This window comes from Lynx rufus, unplaced genomic scaffold, assembly GCF_022079265.1.
Source record: "Lynx rufus isolate CCGP_SWC_20201006 ecotype Redwood Valley unplaced genomic scaffold, mLynRuf1.p SCAF_2, whole genome shotgun sequence".
NCBI lineage: Eukaryota > Metazoa > Chordata > Mammalia > Carnivora > Felidae > Lynx > Lynx rufus.
The window spans coordinates 107,248,015-107,263,747 of NW_025814834.1; positions in this window are offsets into that span (position 1 = coordinate 107,248,015).

Below are 15,733 nucleotides of genomic sequence, written 5' to 3' on the forward strand. Positions count from 1 at the left end.
TAGTTCTTTTCCTAATAGGTATTTAGAAAACATTATTAGAGCTCAATAACACATCACACACTATAAACAATGATATATAGCTAACATAGTACCTAGAAGAAAATTTACATGGGAGCCTGGGTGACTCAATCGGTTAAGCTTCTGACTTTGTCTCAGGTCATGATCTCAGGGTCCGTGAGTTCCGGCCCCGCATCAGGCTCTGTGCTGACAGCTTGGAGCCTGGAGCATGCTTCAGATTCTATGTCTCCCTCTCTCTCCGCCCCTCCCCCATTCACACTCTGTCTCTCTCTCTCTCTCAAAAATAAGTAAACATTAAAAAAATGATTTAAAAACAAGAAGAAAAATTAAACCATTAATTGAAATTATTGAAAGATTGCTTCATAGCTTTCTCTGTAAGTATTTAGAGTGTTGTTTCTAAAGATTTGAGGGGTGTTTTTACTGGTTTCTAATTTTATTTCATTTTGATCAGAACACAGGATCTATATGAATAACTGTCCTTTGTTATTTTTGATATTTTTTATGACCTATACATGATCATTTTTCCTTTTGTGTTTGAAAAGAATCTGTACTCTATAAGTTGTTGGTATAGCTTTCTATATATGTTATATTAGGCTTGATGATAGGGTTGTTAAAATCTTTTATAGCCCTACTAGGTTGCTGTCATTAAATTAATTGACATAATATTGACTGACATAATATTGATTGTGGGTTTGTTCATTTCTACTTCAACTTCTGTCACTATTTGCTTTTGGTATTTTGATACTGTATTATCATGTATATATAATTTTAGAGTTTTTATATTTTAAATTATATATTTTTTAATATTTATTTTTGAGAGAGACAGAGACAGAATGTGAGTGGGTTGGGGTAGAGAAAGGGAGGCACAGAATCTGTAGCAGGTTCCAGGCTCCGAGCTGTTCAGCACAGAGCCTGACCCGGGGCTAGAACTCACTAGCTGTGAGATCATGACCTGAGCCGAAGTCGAACGCTCAACCGACTGAACCACCCAGGCGCCCCGAGAGTTTTCATATTTTATCAGTACATTATTTTTATTATTCAGTGTCCCTTGTCATCTGTAAATGTATTTTGCCTTATTATTCTCACTATCGATACATTAATATTGGTTATCACTGACTTGTTAGATCTTTTTTCCACCTTTTATTTGTGTGTGTGTGCTTTGGAAGAAATTGGTGACATCAATTCAGTCAACAAGTGCTTAACTTAAAACAAATATTGCACTCCAGTTGAAAAAAAATAAATAAGTGGAGTTTCTTGGGGCATCTGAGTGGCTCAGGTGGTGAAACTCTTAGTTTCGCCTCAGGTCATGATCTCCTGGTTCACAAGAGGGAGCCCCCAGTGGGGCTCTGTGCCGACAGCAGGGAGCCTGCTTGGGATTCTCTCTCTCCCTAGCTCTCTGTCCCTCCCCTATGCACATGTGCTGTCTCTCTCTCAAATAAACTTTTTTTTAAAAAAAAGAGTTTCTTTTTGGCAGACAGGATAGAAAGTGAAAAACAAGGCATTATTGTTAGAAGAGAAACAAAAGTTAAAAATAGTGAGGTAATAGGGTGCCAGGTTGGCTCACTCCGCTGAGTATCCTACTCTTAGTTTCAGGTCAGGGCATGGTCTCACTGTTGGTGGGTTTGAGCCCCGCATCTGGCACTGTGCTGACAGTGTGAGGAGCCTGCTTGGGATTCTCTCTCTCTGTCTCTCTGCTCCTCCCCCAGTTGCACTCTCTCTCTCTCTCTCTCTCTCAAAATAAATAAATAAATAAATAAATAAATAACTTAAAAAAAGTTTTTTAAATAGTGAAGGGAGAAAAGTTTTTTAAATAGTGTGCTAAAAATGGAAATGATGAAATAGAAAATAGCCTTGGAATGATTAAAGTAAATGCAGAAGAAAAATACAAAGAGATTAATAGAAATAGACTATAATGGCTGTCAAGACAAGGAAGAATGGTATCCCCAGCTCCTGGCACTTCCAATGCTAAGGGAACTGAGAATTGGCCCTTGGATGTGATGATGATGATGGGGGTCCTCAGTGACCAGGGCTGCTGCTCTAGAGGAGGGGGGTGGGTGGGCAAGGCGTCAGAATGGACAGCAGTCATGGGAGAACGAACAAAGTGAAGTACAGGTAAATTTTATGAGCTTTTGCACTTCTAAAATAGTGATGAAAAATGTTTAAATCAGCCAATCATAAGAATTGACTCACTCATGAGGGAAAACACAAGTGTAGTTTACACGAAGAAAATGGAATGACATGGGAGGAGAGAAAACTGTGACCAAATAATGCTCCCAGTTAATCTTTTATTGATTGATAGAGGACGTGAAAGTTATAATCAATGTGTAGGAACTTGGAAATATAAACAGTATGCATGCAACTTTCTTTAAAAGAAATAAAATCGACAAAATCCAACTGGCTGTGGCAAAAGTCATATCTTACAGAGGACAAGAAGCCACACTGCCAAGTATCCAAGCAATTTTAAATGGCTGAATAAATTTATATTTAGCCAGGCTTTCCTGATATATAAAAACAATCTACTCAAGGGATACAAGAATGCTGATGCATAGGAGCACTTGTACCCCAAAGTTTATAGCAGCACTTTCAACAAAAGCCCAATTGTGGAAAGAGCCTAAATGCCCATCAACTGATGAATGGATAAAGAAATTGTGGTTTATATACACAATGGAGTACTATGTGGCAATGAGAAAGAATGAAATATGGCCTTTTGTAGCAATATGGATTGAACTGGAGAGTGTTATGCGAAGTAAAATAAGTCATACAGAGAAAGACAGATACCATGTTTTCACTTCTATGTGGATCCTGAGAAACTTAACAGAAGAAAATGGGGGAGGGGAAGGGGAAAAAAAGTTACAGAAAGGGAAGGAGGCAAACCATGAGAGACTCTTAAACACTGAGAATAAACTGAGGGTTTATGGGGGGTGGGAGCGAGGGGAAAGTAGGTGATGGGCATTGAGGAGGGCACCTGTTGGGATGAACACTGGGTGTTGTATGGAAACCAATTTGACAATAAATTTCATATTAAAAAAAAAAACAACGTACAGATAACGCCAATAATGCCAGAAATCAGAATATGCTAGATCGGATCCATTTTATAATAGATATATTCCAATGAACTAGGAATAAAATATAAACCAAGATAAATGGCTGAGGAATGAAAAAGCTATGACAAACAGTGAATGTGTCATCTTCTGAGATATTGAAATAGGACTGAAACCATCTGGTAATTACTCTTACAGAAAAGAATGCAGATGTTCCGAACTCTAACAGGGTTAATTTTTTTCTTTTTAATTAAGTAAAAAAAAAAATTTATATATATATATATATATGTATATATATATATATATATGGAGGTCAGAGGATGGAAGAAGTGAGAAATCTTGTGACTATTTTTTCAAGTTCTGAAGTAGGGAGAAAATCACTATATGTAACCCTGAAACATGTAGTTAATGTGAAGTCATTGTAAACATAAAATACTAATTTTTTTATAATGCTTGCAAAACATTTTAGAAATCAGTATTTCTTTCTTTGATTAAATATTTGCCTTATGTTTATCCATTTTTAAAATTCATCTTTGTTTTCTTTTGTTATTTTCAAGTTAAAATAAATTTGATGATGTATGTGAAGCGGTATAATTTTATTGTTTCATAAAATTATTTCTAAATACCTATTAAGCTATGTATGAGTACTTATATATCTCTTTCAGTATATACCCATAACAAGATTTGGGGGGTGTTAATAATCATTTAGGCTAGATGATGAAATTTTGTTGTTTCTTTTTTTAAATACTTTTCAATACTGTTGAGATTTTGTTATTGTTGTTAATAAAGAGCAGTAGCTGGCTTTATAAAATTAGGAGTGTCTTAAATTTTGTAAAAGATAATACATTTATTGTAAAATACATTTTGAAAACACAAAGAAGGGGCGCCTGGGTGGCGCAGTCGGTTAAGCGTCCGACTTCAGCCAGGTCACGATCTCGCGGTCCGTGAGTTCGAGCCTCGCGTCAGGCTCTGGGCTGATGGCTCAGAGCCTGGAGCCTGTTTCCGATTCTGTGTCTCCCTCTCTCTCTGCCCCTCCCCCATTCATGCTCTGTCTCTCTCTGTCCCAAAAATAAATAAACGTTGAAAAAAAAAAAAGAAAAAAAGAAAACACAAAGAAAAGAATACAGGCCTTTTGTGTTCATTCCACCTGGCACCAAATTTACTTTCTTAGAAAATCCTTAGCTCCCCTCCGCCATCTTCAGTATGGAGCTCAGGTGATTCCCTAAGTCACAGGGAAGGCTGTCAAACCCTCTTCATCTCTCCTGGTACTAACATGTGTCAATCTGCTTTGAGCTGGTAAAATTAGAATATGTATTTACTCAAGTGACTGCACAACTGCAAACTCTCTTCCACTGATTTCTTTAAAACAGAATGAGGCTCTCACCAACACAAGTCAACTACTCATGAGATAAGCTCACACTGGCAGAGAAGAAAGAAGGATAATGTAAGTTTCTGAACCATTGCACTTGGGGTGATGGCAAAGAAGTAAATGAGTGTCATGTAAGCAATAGAAAATGCAGGATTGGGCAGGAGCTCAGGGCCGGCCCTATACATTCAGGAGTGTGAGAGCAGTGGACTCTTCACAAAGGTGTCCAAGTGGTGTGTGGGGGTCCGGCAGGGTGGGGAGGGTCTTCAGGGGCCACCAACATGGGCAGTCATCCCAGGATGTCACTATTTCCTGTTAGCAGCTTGTCTTCCACAGTCACTGAAGGGCAGCACTATATTTGCATGCTAGAAAGATGATCACATCAAGACCAATTTACAGTCTTTCAGACGTCACGGAATACTGTGTGTAATTAACACATATAAATTAACGCCAGTGAAAAGCAACTGTATTTCTACCAGAGATTTTAAATATCAGGTTATTCTTTTACTTGTGGGGGTAAGAACACTGGTTTTGATGTTTTTGCTTTTCAAGCTCTGTAGATCTGTGTCAGGATAATTAAAGAAGGCATGAATACATATTCATCAGAAATCAGAATGAATGAATCAGAATTGGTGAAGCAAAAAGTTTCCCAGATGATGCTCTTATAGACCAGAATGCTATGAAAAAATAATTATTAAATAACTGAGTGGTTTTGTTTGCATTTCTTTTCTCTCATCACTCCAGCTTAACATTTTTGCTATATCATTTGGGCTCCAAAAATAACAGCCAAAAATGAAACTACCATTTGGTAAACATGGACTTTAAGAGGAAAAAAGGAAACTGAATTAGATTCAAATACTGGTTCTACCATTTAACAGCTATGTGACCTTGGGAATTAAACTCACCTTTTCTGTCATACTTTCCCGCATAGCAATATGGGGCCATGCCCATCACACAGAGGGGTTGTGAGGTTGATACAGGTCCGTGTGTGCAAAGAGCTTGGAATGTAGGAAGGGCTTAATAAGTGGCAGCGACTGTTGCACTAGACTCCAGAAAAATTATATTTTGAAACTTTTGCCCCTTTAAGGGATGCAAAATTTGACATTCCAAAGTCCTTATAAATTTTCACATTTTTTATTAGCATCCTCATTTCATTAGCAGATGTACTGTTATTGGCACAGGCTGCTATTTCTTAGGTAGGAACATTTGCTTTCAGCTTAGTTGGCTGACATTCTCAGTTATATCCTAACTATGATCTCACATTCTGTCCCTGAAGTACCGAGCACTCAAAAGCACACTCATTTTTTTTTTTTGCATGAAACAGACATGAATATGATTGCACAGTTGTTGATGACAGAAAACAGTCATCAATACAGTTTACTCATTGAATCCAAATAAGTTATGTATACTGGACCAGACTCAGCTAGATACATCTCCCTTTCCAGTCCAAATCCTTAAAACAATATGAACAAAGAGCAAAGCCCGGATTAGACCATGTGTTCTCCCTGCTTGCAATTTCTCCTCCTCTTATACCCTGAACACCAATGGTTCTACTCAAGAATACCTTAAAAATGTTAAAAATACCCACATGTGAGGCAACTTGTTAAATGATTTGTATACATTAACATATTCAAGCCTTACAACAATTTTGAAAGGTTAGTATGTCTATTTTAAAATGAGAAAGTTGAGGGGCGCTTGGGTGGCTCAGTTGGTTAAGCGCCTGACTTCAGCTCAGGTCATGATCTCGCGGTCCCTGAGTTCAAGCCCCGCGTCGGGCTCTGTGCTGACCGCTCAGAGCCTGGAACCTGTTTCGGATTCTGTGTCTTCCTCTCTCTCTGACCCTCCCCCACTCATGCTCTGTCTCTCTCTGTCTCAAAAATAAATAAACGTTTAAAAAATTAAAAAAATAAAAAAATAAAAAATAAATAAAATGAGAAAGTTGAGGCTCAAAGGGTTTATGTAATTTGCCAGATATTGTACAGCCAAAACGCAGCTGAGCTAGACCAAGTTCATGTCTTCCTGGCCCTTAGACCCAGAAGTTTTGTAGTACACAGCCCTGCACAATTATGGTTACTAAAACATGGTTGTTTCCTCATATAGGTTTCCAGTCAAATACCCATCACCAACTGCTCACTGCCTACGAGGTAAAGGTCATGTGTTTAGAATGTTAATACTCTTACCCAAACTTGGGTTCGGCTTGATTGACTTACCTGCCATATCAGAGAAGGCGACCTGCCTCTGGTAAGCCCATGTCCCTCACTCTAGCAGGACCCTGGTGTTCTAAACCCCCTCAGGAAAGAAATGTGTAAATCAAATCCATCCCAAGCCAGGATGATTGATGACTTCACAGGGAGAAGTGAAGGACTAGAGAACATGTTAGGGGGCAGTTATGAAGGACATCTTGAGAACACCCTAGAGCTATGTATTTTATTTCCTTGTTTTCCTTCTTAGGGTGAGTGCTTCCAATATTCTTTTCATCTACAATAACTAGGGGATTTTCTTGATATGGAACTTGATGAAAGGTAGAAAACTCAATTTTTGACTCTGATGACCTTTGATTCATTTCAGATTTTCATGAAGTACACAGTGTAGGCATATGGTAGGTTGGTAGAGTGCATGGTTAAATTAAATCGTCCCTTTTATTTAAAGAATGGGATATAAAGACAATGTCATAATTTAGACAAACTGTTTTCAACCATGGGCATACTTGCTTGGGGCTAGATGCTCCTTTAAGCCACAGTGGATGGGATGAGAAAGAGAGATGACATCCAAAAGAGACCAGACAGAGTCTCATTTCTAGTCAACACCCAGCTGGGTCTCCCATTCCTTCCCATTTGAGCTTAATTATGGAATTTCATAAATTGACTTCATCCGAGGAACTGATGATTAGATTCAAGGGTATTTCTGCAAACTGAGTTTACTTGACTCAGATGTATAAATTACATATCAGGGTGATTTTTACAATTGGGTTTTTTCCTTTCTTATGACTGAAATATTGTCTCATGTCATAGGCCCTTCCCTTTTGAAGTCATGGCCTCTGAAGATTGAATTCATAATCAAAATATTGAAGCAAAGGCAAATGGATAGTCTCTTGGTAATGGTTACTGGATCTAAGGTAAGCTTTGTTGAAAAAGTTTGTCCCACAATAAGATGTACCACGATAGGGCTCAGAATATCTGGGCCACAATGATGCCCTATGTTTTTATAAATAATTACCTCTGTAATGATAACACTACTTGAGAACCATTTTGCTGGTTTTTATTTTCTTTGCAGATGACTTCTGCAAATGGCTGACTCACACTCCTGGTGAAAGGAGTCTGTGGGCGTCCACAGAGCTGCCCTGATGGAAAGAGGGTGCTGGTATGGGTGGGTATTCACTGGGAGGCTGCCCCTGGCTCTCTCCCGGACCCACTGAGAGAGTCCAGGCTTGTTCCTCTTTCTCCATCCTCCACAGTGGCTCCCACTTTGTGACATTGACTCAAGAACTTTGATAATAAATAGAGTGAGAATACAGAAGAAAGCAGTCCCCTGAGAATGTGTGAGAGCCAGGGCTGGAGGGATGTTGAGGAAAGTAGCCCAGGCGAAACCATATGCCCTGTAAACTCCATACTTGGTGTAAAGCATGTATCTGCTTTATATAAAGGGGAAAGTAGCTGGATTTTTAAAAGCTTAAAAAACAGGATTATCTTTGTTGTTATAAAATTGTGTACCTTTTCCATGAAGAAACACAAATAAAGCACATAAGTTTGATATTGCATTCGACTGCATAAATTTAACAAAATTAAACATTAATCCTTTATTCCTTTTTAGCCCGGTACCACATTACTGTTGCCCTTGTCTGGTACAGCCCACTTTTCCAGGGTACTTAATACGTAGTTTTGTTGTTATTGATTATTGCAAAATGCATATGTTGTTTGCATACTTTCCCATTTCTATGAATAGTATATTGTTATACGGCACATTTTCTTCGATGTTTTTATGAATCACTTAGATTTTACGCTTCATCTCTATTCCTATGTAATGCTTTTCATTAGTGATGCTAATGTAATGCTCATAAAACTCCAAATGTTTACCTGTCTGCTCTCCTGCTTCTGGCCACACACATTGCCCCCAGTTTTCAGACACTATACATAATATTGTATTTAATATTTTTGTATATGTTTCTTTATGGACCCATTGATTATATATACAGGGATATACTTGAGATACATACCCAGAAGTGGAATTGCCAATTCAAAATAGATGCATATATTTAATGTAACTGTCAGTACCCAATGCAAACACTGGGCTTTCACCACCGTTCTCACATTGTTTACAACCTACAGTTTCAACAGGTATTTTAATTCTAGACGGTATTATTTCAATGGTATTATTTTAACTGTCTTGAATTTTTAACTGATTTATGCAGGTTACAGCTTTAGAAGGACTACAACTCTGTTCTTCAAGTTAAGGTAAAGCAAAGAAGGATGATTCCAGCCAAGGGGAAGGTAGGAGCCTGCATTTGACTTGTTTTGGTTTGGAAGATAAAAAGAAGCAAAAGTCAAAGAACTAATGTAGGCTGTTGAGAGCTTAACGTAGTGGCTCTCGACCTTACAATGACCAATACATCATTTTATTTTGTTTTTTTTTAAGTTTACTTATTTATTTTGAGAAAGAGAAAGAGAGAGAGCACAAGCAGGCTCTGCACCACCAGCACAGAGCGGATGTGGGGCTCAGACTCATGAACCGTGAGATCATGACCTGAACAGAAATTAATAGTCAGTTGCTTAACCAACTGAGCCACCCAGGTGATCCACCATTTTATAATAAATGTTTCATAATGCCCCTCTACTATTTGCAAGTGGGATTTATAGGCAATGTAACTTACCAACACAATATTTTCAAACTATTGCTCTAAGACTAATATAAAGGAAAAACAAAAGGGAAGTAATTTATACTGAAATAATATGCTTTTCAACTTGCAAATGACCAGGAAGCTCTAGTAAAGAAGGCATAAAGAAATAAATGCTTGCATCTGTACACAGAATGATAATGAAACCACAGCTATAGAAATTGTCTGAAACAGGTGTATTTTATTAGCAATTCAAATTCTACAGCATATTGCTCATGATGTGCTTTTCCAAAAGAGTGAACAATTCCTGGCAGCCTTCCAAGAAAGAAAGAAGGAAAGAAAGAAAGAAAGAAAGAAAGAAAGAAAGAAAGAAGAAAGAAAAAGAAAGTAAAAGCTTGCCTCAATTTACAGGTTAGTTGCGTTCTTGAAAAAAATAGTAATATTAAAACCATGGAAAAAAAACATGTTTTCTAAACATAAAATGGATTTAAGTTCTAGGCTCAAAATCTCTAAACAGGTTTTTCCTCCTGTACGAATGTCCATTAAGTTATTTGATAATGATGCAGAATACAGGGTAATTCCTTTTTGGGGACCCGTCCAGCTTTACTATGTTTGTCTCTGTCCCCTGAAACCACCAGCAACATCCTTCAATAAACCAAAACATCCCCTGGATGTGGGAAACTACTAGCCTGGCTAAGTGATCCTTGAAATCAAATCTAAACGTGTAATTACTATTTTAAGTGTGGTTAAATCTTCTTAACCTAACAAGTCGTTTCCCAGTTACAGTTCAAGCTAAGCAAATACCAAATTTGAATTGCTAAGTCTAAATAAATCACCTACACAAAACCATGATGTGTGTATAAGAATAAACAATGAAATTTGGTAAAGCCAAGGTCAATATCTCTCCCATTATCAATGATAGAAGAAATAGTTGCCAAGAATAGAGAATATAGGGTTTTGGGGGGATTTTTTTGTTTTTGTTTTTGTTTTGTTTTGTTTTGTTTTTAATTCAGGTTGGTTTCTAATCTGATTCTCTCACTAGGATATACAATCAATCAAGTTACATATCCTCCCTAAGCCTCTGACCTAACTTGATAGACTGGTTGTTGATATTTGGTACACAGCATTGTTGTTTAGTACAAACAAAATAATGTATGCAATCCCATGCCCCAGAGCAGACAGCTAATGAAGGTCACTGTACTTTCAATGAGGGATAACTGTTTCTGCAAATGGACCTCGTGTCATTGACTGCAGGAATTGTGTTTGCATGGCTTCTTCTCCATAAGTACACAATAAGTTCTGTGGATTGATCCACTTCTAACTAACTATAGACAGAATCATTTAGAGTAAAATCTGCTTTAGAAACTCCAATTTGTATTCACACAAAAGAGAAAAAGAAAGATTAGTGAGAGGAGATATTTAGCAAGGAAGAAGGCCAATGAAACTCTGAGCACTGGGGTTAGGACTTTGCTCCCAGATTCATTCTGTAGCATTTTATCGGTCTTTGGAAGGCAGAGTAGCTGAGTCTCACATCGGGGGTCTAACACCTCTTGAAACACTGTACGAGAAGGATGATATTCTCTTCTTGCAAATTGTTCTTCATTATCTAGAGTGTCCACTGTGTGTGTGTCTGTGTGTGTGTATCTGTGTGCTCGTGTACATTTAAAGTGTATCTCTCTATTTAATTTTATGATGAGCTGTAGATTCGCAATGTATTTGTGTCTCCGTGGATTCTGTCTTCTGTCTTCTGTGTGCTATTGAAGAGTCAGTTTTGTCGAATCATCACTCCATCTGTCACATTTCATTTATCGTATGGAGTTGGTCCTAAAGTTCAATTTTCCAAAATGCACTATGAGAGACCACTGTTACGCAGAAACTGCCTTTTAATATTTACCCACCATGCCATTTAAGCAATTAGTACATTTTAGAGAAACGATAGCAGCTCCAGCAAGCACACGGACTCTTTGCATTCGTCTACAATCCACCGGAGCTGATGAGATGCCGTATTAATCAAGAGAGTGCCTTGCAACCAATGCCCCCTTTGGAAACCAAGGATGACAGCCAGTTTTGTCAAGCATTTCTGTAGTGGGTGGAGATCCCGAGATGAATGAGAATATCCAGGAGAATAGAAGAGTATTATAGATGGAGTATGGCGACTTTTATCTTTTAAAAGCACAGTCTGATCTTTGTTCCCTGTACCTCTTCAGCAAGACCCGATGGGATGGGGGAGTGTGGGGCGCACCCCCTCACAAGGGTGGGAAAGGGGGAGGGGCACAGAGAGATGAAACCTGAAGTGGAGCCTCAAAAGCTTCTTTCCAGAGTACAGAACAAGAAGCTTCTTGCCAGGAGACAAATTTACGAATGAATCTGATGCTTTTTTATCTTGCTGGTGCTTTTCAACAGTTGAAAGTGTTTGGGGGCAGACACAGCTGTCTGCATTGAGACAGTCTGGTTGCTTTAACAGAGTACTGCATCCAAAGCCTGTCCAACGGCAAGAGTTCAGATGATCTGCCTTCACCTGGAGCAGAAAACAACCCAGGCTCACAACTCCACTGCTGCAAGAGTGTGTGACTGATTATGGGACAGAGTTTCTGAGGTGAGACCACAGAGAGCTGAAAATGGAGAGAAACAGAGGAATATGCAGAGCCTGAAATTTGGATAAAGATGCCCTATTACCAAAGGAAATGAGCTGCCATGGGGCCAGATTGGCCATGAGGGTAAAGAATAAAAATGGAATATACTTTTGAACTGGTACATGGGAATGTCAAATTTATTTATTTATTATTTTTTTAATGTTTTTATTTATTTTTGAAGGAGAGAGAGAGACAGACACAGCATGAGCAGGGGAGGGGCAGAAAGAGAGGGAGACACAGAATCCGAAGCAGGCTCCAGGCTCTGAGCTGTCAGCACAGAGCCCGACGCAGGGCTCGAACTCAGGAACCGTGAGATCCTGACCTAAGCCGAAGTCAGACGCTTGACCAACTGAGCCACCCAGGCACCCCGGGAATGGCAAATTTAGAGAAATCAAGCGAGGCAAACTTGAGGACAAGGATGTTTGACAGATCTATCCAAATCATAAAGACTTGAAGGACCACTCAAAATTGAAAGGAAGAGAAGAAAATCGTAGTTTTACTCCCTACACATGGCCAGACCCTGTTTAGTGGTTCTCAAAACATGGTCTCTGGCCTGCTCTCTGCATGCTGAGTATTGTTTAGGTTGACTTTTAAGATATGGAAGCAACTCAGTGAGATTAGGGAACCAGTAAAATGTAGTCATCAGGGCTAAGGTTCACACCCAGATGGGTCTTACTTTAGAACGTGCTTCCTGTCTGATTTTTTTTCCACACTGTTTCCCAATAAGCACTATAAATATCTGGTATGAATGCAAGGGGGAGAGAGGTATTGTATAATCAGTCAAGGAATGAGTGCTCGGTGGGGAGGTAGTAGGAGTTAGGCAAGGAGTTACAAAGGTCCAGACTGCAAGAGTTTTAGATTCTAACAACGGATTCCTCAGAATCTGTTACCCATAGCAAAAGTTTAGAGTAAGCTACCTGCAACAAACAGCTGAATACTGAGCCCAAAGCCCTTCTGGGCCATACAGTATCTCTCTGGCCCGAGTAATGATTTCCCAGCTGTGCCCTGGCCCAGCAGCAGCACTTAGGAACTTGTTACCAATGCAAACTCTGGGCCCGAGAAAGAAACTCTCGTGGAGCAGAGCGGTCTTTATCTTAGCGAACTCTCCAGGAGACCGGGATGCACGCTGAAGTTCAACTACTGGACTGGAGACAAAATTGGGCTCCGAGGGAGGACAGGAGAGAGGTCATTAAGGAGGTAATTAGTAATCATGTGGATTGAAGGAGCAAGGAAAGTGCAGGGAGCAAGCCAGCCTAAAACGTGAGGCTGCAGGAAAGAAAAACAAGGAACCTACAGAAGAGCAAGGCAGGCCTTGGGGAAAACAGTTGGAGGCACATCAGTGCTGCTTTTCCTCTAGCATCTCATTTTTTGCACGATCAATGCAAAGTCCGTGTCAAAGGGTAATTTATCCACTGTTAGCGAAGCAGTTAATTGTGTTGTAATTTTCTTCTGAATAGGATATTGTACACTGATTATTTGATGTATTTACTAGAGCTTGAAATTAACACTGCCATCGGACCGAGACTCCCTGACGTGGCTTCCAGCCCCAGCAGGGAGTGTCCTTTTGCAGGGAATACCCTCACACCCGTCTGTCAGTGGTGATGCTCCTGGAGTAGCTGTGAGAGAGAATCAGAAACAGTGAGGTTCCTAAAGTCATTAGCATTTAATTATCAGTGCTATTTGTCAAGGTCGGTAACGATCATTTTTCAGTTTATGAGTTTATTTTGCTGGTTCGTGAGGTTAGTTCTAGGAAAGAGAGCATGTCTGAATGGCCTAGCTCATTATGGAGCAAAATAAATGTAAGAGCTCCCCCTTGGATCCTTTTCTATATATTCAGGTAGGGCCACTCCCCCCCCACAACACAGACCCTGGCCACACTTTTCCATTTAAAAGATGATACAAAATCAAAAGGCAATGAGATTTGGCATCGGGCACATGTAGGTCTCTAGCCATTCATGAACTAGACTAGGCTCCCCTGAAGCAGTTTCCTGTTCCTTGGAGCTTCTCTTTTCTCATATATACATCGGGAATAGTGAACCCTAACATAACCATAGCTCATGGGAGTTAAACATGATACCAAATACAAACAGTATGGAATAAAATAATGGTCAGCTTTTTATTGAGCACTTACTCTACACTAAAATATGCTTAATTAGGGGTTTTTTTTGTTTGTTTGTTTTTTTAAGTTTTCACCCTGGAGCTTCTCAGAGATACCATTATAATAACTCTAATAGCAGAGGAGGTAAAAATGATACCACAGCAATCCAAAGACAGAGTCTGATGTGGTCAACAAATAGCATTAAATGTGTATGAACACATTTTTTTGTTAATTTCTATGTGAATTGTAAATGTAACTCTGGAATATAATTATATTTGTTTTTATTAAAATCTATTTTTTATTTTCTATTTTTTAAATGTTTATGTATTTATTTTGAGAAACAGAGAGATCGAGAGCAAGCTGGGGAGGGGCAGGGAGAGAGTGGAACAGGGAATCCCAAGCAGGCTCAACACTGTCAGCACAGAGCCCGATGTGGGGCTCAACCCCAGGAACCTGTGAGATCATGCCGTGAGCCAGAATCAGGAGCCAGGTGCTTAACTGACTGAGCCACCCAGGCACTCCTAAAATATATTTTTTAAATTACTTAATGCAAGCAAATAAGTAATCAGAGATATGCTACCTTCACCCCCTGGCTTCAATTACAGTGAATGGCAACAAAAACTAACTGGAAAGCAGACTTTGTGCTTCCCGCCAGTGACTTTGCGAAGTTCTTCCCTTGCAGTATCTTGTTCAATACTCACAGTGATCTCATGTGGTAGATTTCATTGTTATTCCCACTTTACAGTTAAAGACACTGCACATTGAGAGGTTAAGTAAACTTCTCAAGATTGCAAATGCTGAAAGCGATCAGAATTTGAAACCAGGTTGTCAGCCTCCAGACCCCAGGATCCATTTCACATGCCAGTGGAGGCTTCATTCTCCTTTGATTTCTTTCTTCACCTCCACATGTTTATTTCCAAGTTATAGTTAAAATTTGGTTGTTTTTCTATTCTCTATTTCATTTACTTCAGTTCTATTGTCATTTCCTTCCTTCCGCTACCTTTGGGCTTAGTTTGTTCTTTTTCTAGTTCTTTGCGTTATAACATTGGGTTGTCTGAGATCTATCTTATTTCTTAATATAGGCATTTACAGATTTAAATTTTTTTCCAACGTTTATTTATTTTTGGGACAGAGAGAGACAGAGCATGAACGGGGGAGGGGCAGAGAGAGAGGGAGACACAGAATGGGAAACAGGCTCCAGGCTCTGAGCCATCAGCCCAGAGCCTGACGCGGGGCTCGAACTCACGGACCGCGAGATCGTGACCTGGTTGAAGTCGGACGCCTAACCGACTGCGCCACCCAGGCGCCCCATAGGCATTTACAGATTTAATCTTCCCTCCTAGAATTGTTTTTGCTGCATTTGTTAATTTTGGTATGTTATTTCCATTTTCATTTGTCTTAAGATTTTTTTCTATTTCCTAATGAGCATATTGCTTAATTTCCACATATTTTTGAATTTTTTTCATTTTTTTAAAAAGATAAAGAAAGTAGACTTTTAGCTATACTAAGGAAAAAAGAGAAGACTGAAATAAATAAAACTACAAGTGATCAATTGACCTGATACCACAAAAATACAAAGGATGATTAAAAATTATTATGAATAATTTACACACCAACAAACCAGATAACCTGGAAGAAATGGATACATTCCTGGAAACATACTGGTTACTGGAGGGTGGGAGGGACTCTGGTCCTTGTCTCACGGAGTCAAGAATGAAACTCGTGGACAAGAGAGAGTGAGCCAAG